This window comes from Plectropomus leopardus, chromosome 13 (genome assembly GCF_026936395.1).
Source record: "Plectropomus leopardus strain MGB_pleo_1.0 chromosome 13, ASM2693639v1, whole genome shotgun sequence".
Lineage (NCBI taxonomy): Eukaryota > Metazoa > Chordata > Actinopteri > Perciformes > Serranidae > Plectropomus > Plectropomus leopardus.
This window is the reverse complement of record NC_142188.1, coordinates 28,409,908-28,417,515: the sequence shown is the minus strand read 5'-3', so window position 1 is coordinate 28,417,515 and position 7,608 is coordinate 28,409,908.

The following is a 7,608-nucleotide window of genomic DNA, read 5'->3' as shown; positions in this document are numbered from 1 at the left end:
TGATGCGCATCATGGAATAGTCCATGTAGTGCCAACTGAAGGGGGGGGGGGCAGAGAGACTCCGACAAGACATGCCTTATTAATGAATTAGGCATTCCTAAATAATAGTAATAAAGGGGGGGTGGGGGGTCCTTTAATAGGGCCCCAAAGGGCATTTTGTGAATGTCAAAGCGAATGCCTGTTTCGCTCAATGGTAAAGTCCACCTTTGGAGTCCCAGAATTGGAGCCACAATAAAAATAAAAAAATTCTGTCAAATACAGAAAGAATGCAGCAGCAATGAAGACACAGCGTGCTCTGTTCGTCATCCAGATCGCATCTATTCTATTTTCATAACAAAATATTCAATACAAAACACGTTCCCTGAGTTTTAGTCTCTGCTTCAATTCCATATTTCAAGTGCATCAAACAGTCCATAAAACCAGCTGACTTTAACATCTCACATTCCATGTGTACTTATAGTATTCTGCCTCAAAAAACATCGTAATACTCATTTTCACCCTTACTTACTACTACATAAAACGTTCTCACAACACCTCAACATTTACAAAAGTGTAGTTACACTTTATGAAGTTTAAATCAGTAACTTACACCAACTAGGCTACTGATCGGTGAAACACAGAAAGGATGTAGCAGCAACACAGCATGCTCAGTTCGTCATAGGGTAATAAATCTTATAGAAAATGTTAATATTGTCATTTGTACATTTTAAAGGTAAAGTATATGGCATTACTCCATATCAACATATGGGTTCTACATAGACAGTATTTTGTATTCTTACAAGTGACAGCGTTGCAACTTCGCTCGTACTGACAAACTGGAGAGCACCGCTCCCATAATTACAGTTCCACCTGTGATGCATATGTTTGGTCTTTTTCCTCTACATTATATATGAAAAATAAAATACTGTGGTTGTCACATACATTTTCACAAATAATATTAGGCTCTGTAAATAACAAAAAAATACTGTCCAGCTTTTTTAATGAAGTGGTCGCACAATTTTGAGGTGTACCACATACACTATGACACTTTTATGATTTTCTTTAAAGATATTCTACATATTCTACATATTCTACTATGATGTTTTTATGATATTTATAACGACATACTATACTATGGAGTTTTTATGGTTTTTTTTGGACGACATACTATACTGTGATTTTTTTCCCCATTTTTTGGAGGAGATACTATATCATGACGTTTCTATGATTTTTTTTGTACAGCATATTATACTATGACATTTACATGAATTATTGGTCAACATACTATTTTTCATGTTTTCGACGGCATATTATAATATAACTTTTTTTCATGCTTCTAAATGACTTACTATAATGTGACATTTTTATGATTTTGGACAACATATTATATTATAACGTCATACTGTACTATGATGTCTTTTTATGATAATTTATGAGAAAGCATACTATTTTCTTTTGTATGATTTCTGAGGACATACTTTCCTGTGACTTTTTTCATGATTTTTGTTAAAATATTATACAATAGCATCTTTTCATGATTTTTAATCATATTTTGCAATCTGACATTTTTATTGATTCATGATAACATACTATACTATGGGTTTTTTTTCTTGATTTTCATGCTGTACTATATTATGACCTCGTCACGATTTTTGTTGACATATTATAGCATGACTTTTTTCATGTTTCTTAATTACTTAATACAGGATAACATGTCGGCATGATTTTAGAGACATACAATATTATTATTTGTTTTTACGTTTTTTGAGGACATACCATATAATACCTTTTTTATGGTTTTTGCTGCCATACTATACTGTGACTGTTTTTCATAATATTTTTTTTACAACATATTATACTATGATTTTAATTCATAATTTTGGATGACGTACTGTACTTTTATTTTTTTATGGTTTTTGATGAAATATATTCAGTTTGACTCATGACTTTTTTCATGATTTTAAATGAAATACAATATATTACAATATTTCCTCTTGTTTAGCAGGTTATCTGTGTTTTCCGGAGTTTTTTAGACACCAAACATGGTCCTTTCATAATGACCACTTATTTTTCGACTGATGATAGTGCTACAAAAAGTATTTTTATTTTTTATTATATAGTCAGCTCTTTTAGCTGTGATTATGTCACCAAAACTATATTTTTTTTAACCCAGAATTGACCTTGTCCTAACCATAACCATAACAAATCTTTTTGTGCTTAATCCTTTACACACATCAAGAAACAGTCTTGTTCAAAAAAGAAAATATCTAGTCTTACATCAGTTACATGATAAAATACAAATGCAACATAGCTGTAGTTTGCAGAGACATACAATGCCAATACATTTTTTTCTGGCAATTGTGCTGCCTCTCTCTTTTTCTCCCAAAGTTCAGACAGCCAAATGAGATGAATGGGCCATCAGTGTAAATGATAAAGTAAAAGAAACAGCAACATTTCTCCAAGTTTAGCTCTAAATCATAATTAAAAAGAGGTAGGAATTTTTCATAGTCACTTTTTAATCACATTTAGAGTAATATTTGCAAACTTTGTCAGATTTATTCTTTAGTGAAAAATATGTTCAAGATAATGTCATTGTTATTGTTTGCTTCCATGTTATGTGGCCTTTTGGAAAACAGAGAGTGAAAGCTGCATTACAGCACAGATCAGGAAGCCGTAACTTGGGGGACTTGAGATAAATGAAAGTGCTGAGTGGTGAATTACTGCTTTAGTTGACCGTAATTAAAAAAAACATTGTTTTTGGCTAAACTCTGAAGCAGCCTATTTGTAGAGCTCAGGCAGAGAGAGAGAGAAGAGAGAGAACCACACCTTCACAGATACTTCAGGATTTTGGAATATAACCCCCTTAAATTTCCCATGAACACCTCATGACTCCTAGTTTAACAAAAACTACATGGTCAGTTTATTGCTTTGTGTTTACGACAAGAACAACAAGAACAACAAGAAGGAAAGTAATGATGTACGATGCTGTCAAATGTGACTCAGGCTGACAAATATGACTTATTTCCTTTTAATGAAACACCTGCTTGTGCAAGTGATAGCACTCAGTCGACTGCTTTGCTATCTTTTGCTGCTGATGTCACATTTTTCTGTACACTGCCTGTCAGTTGTCCGTGATGTAATATCTGATGGGAAAGGACATCAGATTCATGATATCTTAATAAGGCTGAGCTGCATTCGCAGGCGGCATTTCACATAACTAATGAAGATGTTGTGGCTGACCTTACAGATCTGCGTTTGATTCAATTCCCCTGTGAGATGAAGGGAAAGCCAGCCACCTTGAGGTAGTAAGGTAACACTGATAAGCCGCCTGCTGCATCCCAGCTGCCCAAAGTCATCTGTGTAAATATCGAATCAGGTGGTGATTCTTGGATAAAGCAAACCATGAGATCGTAACCTGGTTGTAATTAAGTATGCATTATCTCTTCAGTACATCTAAATGTGCTATCTGATGGCTGAGGATGTGGCTGTTCTACTGAAATAATAGCAGACTCAACTGACAGCTTCACATAGAATAAAACTAAAAAAAAATCTCCTGATACTGAACATGAGAAGGATTTAGCCTGAAAGGTTTTAGAACATAGAAGTCCTACATCATATGACAATAACCTGTAAAGCTTTGATATGTACAGAGTGAAGGTACCAACCTGTTCTCCTCCAAACTTCCCAGATACTGCTGCATTCTCAGTGGATCAACACGCCAAAATTTGACATGCTAAGTACCCTCCTGAGTCAGTTTTTTAACATTCAGGGACAGCGTGTGATTTGCACGATACACAAGAAATGCACAGTTTCTGCTCATTGCATGGAAAGTCTTTGAAAGGGTAAATTACAACGCGAGTAAGACACTTCGTTTTTTGGTTTACCTACTTAGGTTTGGGTGACAAAAGCATAGGTTTAGGATCAAAGATATCATGTTTAGGCTTAAAATAAGTTTGGTTGTTACTAACATAATGTAATGTGGCAAACTGCAAGGCTGAAATATCAAGCCAATGCGGAAACGCCAAAAACTGCAGTTCCTCTAATGGTCACATGAGGCTGGCTCCAAAGTAGAGACAATCCCAAGAGATCCCCATGTTAAAATGGCAACTTTTGCAGCAGAAATAATCATGCATAGCCTGGTAGAAAACAAACAAACAAACAAAAGTTTTGGTCTTTATAGTTTATTTCTTCTTTCATTACAGCTGTACAGGGGGTGAATATTAATGTAATTCAGTTGTTTACATTTTATCAAGTTCTTAAAGTAAGGCATATTGAGGGCATGGCTACTTTTAGTGACAGGTTGTCAGCGAGCTGTTACTACAGTCAGATCCACCTTGATCATCCACAGCTCCACCCTCTTGTCCAAATATGGTCTCTTCTGGCTCCAAAAATCCAAGATGACGATGGAAAAAATGCCAAACTTGATGCTTCAAAGCAGGGATCCATCCATTAGATGGATTAGGACGACCATACCAGTGCCAGACTCTGTAATCACCTGCGAGGGGAGCCACTGCAACAAAGATCCTTCTCTTTCTCTCTTTCTTCCACACACAATTGTGCAAAGCAACACTCAAAAAATCTCAATCATCTGCACACTCACACTGGGAGCAGACACAGACCTGATATGATCTGATGATAAAAAAGAGAATGAGTATAAGGGTAGAACTATTCAGACACAGTCTGTCACCATGGTCCCACTGGCACAGTGCTGTCAGTGGTAGGTGAGGAAAAAAGTTTAACCTGCTCCAGAGGTAACTGTTGTGATAGTCATTGCTGAAAACAGACAAACATTAGATTTTTTTTGGCTGTTTATGTCAGAAAATATGACATGAGGATGAAAAATTGTAATGGGCCACACACCAAACCTTAAATTGAGGGTTCATTTGATCAGATAGGTTGGAAATAAATCCAGCCTGTTTTTCAAAATGGTTCAGGAGTACATTGTGATCAGCTGTACTGAGTGTGGCAGTAAAATAGAGCAGCATCTGAATTTGGGGGGTACTGGGGGGAAACAGGAGGTTCTTAATCACCTTATTGTTGGCAGTTTTACAAAGGTGGTGAGACCGACTGTGGAATCTGTAATCTGCAGCCAGATTAAAATGATTCAGCTAATCTACACAGGTAAGGAATTCAATGGGAGTGATGCAATCTCAGAGTTAGAGAAACCACAGATTATCTCATTAAATAGGTGTGAGCATTAATCTAAAACTGCACTAAAAGATTTTTTTCCTGACCACATAGGGGCAGCAAAAACACCTGCCTGTCTACATATTCCACAGACAACTTTAGCATTCATTTGGAGTACTTTTAGTGTCCATCTGATAAATGTAAATTCAAGACTCAACTCCTTTTTTGTTCATTTTTGGTCACCACCAATTCTTGAAGAAAATAGAAGAAAGAAGAAGAGAAGAAGAAACTAACTCTTGAGCTGCTAAATGTTCCTTACACAAAAGTTAATCGGAGTGGAGTTAAGAGCCAACAAACCCAAACAATGATAATAAAAAGCTTTAGTGGATACTCCTTTCCTATTGCCATCACTTCCTCTGTCAGTTGCTTTGTAATGACTCCCAAAGTGTTTTCTGCCACCTTGACTGCTTATGTGTTACTTCCAGTGACAGTAGCACCTTGTCTTCGCTGGTCTTAATTCTTGCCATTTTATAGTAGAAACTCTTCGTAGTAGAAACTCTGCTTTTTCTTTCTATTTGAAAGCAATAGATTACAAAAGTCTGTTGAAAAAATGTAAAGAGTTTTTCTTTTGTGTCAAAAAGAAGAGTTTAGTAACCGTATGTTACACTTTGTATGACATCATACCAAAAGGTGTGTACAACATTCATGGAAATATGTTGACAGTATTTTTACTAAAAACCAACAGCATGGTAGACATGACCAGGAAGAGATCACAGGCAGGAAAATGACTCAAGGTGGATAAGGATTGGCATTAAACTTGTTGCAACATCCTGTTTGGTTGACAGTCAATGTTTATCAGCAGACTTTCTTATTTCTACAGCAATGAGGCAGCAATGATTTGAGTTAGAGCAGTCAAATGATCACAACACAGGTCCCCTGGAGATGTCTGGATTTAGGATTTTGATTTAGCTTTTTTTGGCCGTTGAGCACTGAAATGAAATATCTGTCAATCATGAAACATTAACCTTTCCCCAAAATGTTAATGCTTTGAAAAAAAACATGGTTTTGAGTATTTTGAAAGTTCATTTGTCAGTGATTTCCAACAAATGATGCCCGTGTCCTTTTGGTGAGTCACAGTGTTTCAACAAACCCAGTTTGGAGGAAAAACATTTCTTGACTGTGAAGATTTTATTGATCTGAAAGAAGTTATATACACAACTCCATGAGCATTAAAATACAAGGAACAAATTCTACAATTACAACATTAAAAATAGAAATTATGTTGGTTAGTGAAGCAAAAGAAGTTGTTGATGACGATGATGAGCAGAGGGGTTTTTTGAGGTTAGAAGTTGTGAAGCTGAAGAACCCAGGAAATTCAGTGTCTGGTGCTCTCGTAACTAGTGTCAGCAGTGAGATTAATGTAAGGCTTCCTGTTAGGCAGACAAACAAGGGCACAGACTGTTTAGGAGAGCTGGAGCGCCACAGGGTCAGGTTGATTGATCGCTCCGACACCCAAAGGTCAGTACTGTTAGGTTCTCCTGCCTTTGACACAGCCTGAAGGCCTCAATGGCCAATGTTGTTTGAATTCTCTACCCTAAAAACATTAAGCACTCTTTGTTCTTGAAGACATTTGCATGGGATGAGGTGTTAATGTTTGCTTTCCTTGGCTGCTGGCTTTGGTTGTTACCGGTATTGATGACAGCACGAATAAGAAGTGAGCGAATTTCAGGCAGGACAAAGAGTTTATTCATATTAAGACAAATGGTTGGCCAGGTCTGGTGTTTCTTTGCTAAGCTTTTGTTTCTGGGTCAGAACTTACCCAGACAACAAGAATATTTCACAAGCAATCCACAGTGTGATCACCAGAGTCCCCCTAATGAGCACAACTAAATTTTTAATCAATGCTTTTAAGTGGCTTACCTTTTGTTTTAAAGAAGCAATTACTGTCTGTGTTCTTGATCGATCAGTCTCCTCAGCGTACGGACCAGAAGGAAGTTGCCCAAACTAGGGTGACAGAAGCCTCTCCAGAGGACCGAGTCTTCGTTTGTCTGAGCACTACTGCGAGCATCTTGACAGCTCATTTGCTCCCTAATAGAGATGAACTAGTGGGGATAGTCCAAGGAGAAGGAAATGCTGCTTTTTCCAGGCAAGAGGGGGAAAAGAGGAGGGGGGGAGGGGGTACATGGCTGCATGTTCCCTACCATCACCACTGTAATTGATTACATTCATCACAGCATGTCCCAGTACCGTACTGTACTCTATAAAACTGCTGCCAGGGTATTGTAACCATGTCAGCCTTCAGATGAAGACATATTTGCTGGCAGCGATATAAAAAAAAAAAAACTGTCCAAACTCTTCCATCTCCAGTATGTATGTGGTTAAAGGTCATAGCAATGTGTAAATACGAAGTGGGAAGCTATGCATAAAACATACAATTCAACATCACATACAAGCCCAATTAGCGGTAATTGTTTTCCTTTGTAACATTATGAGATTTCACAC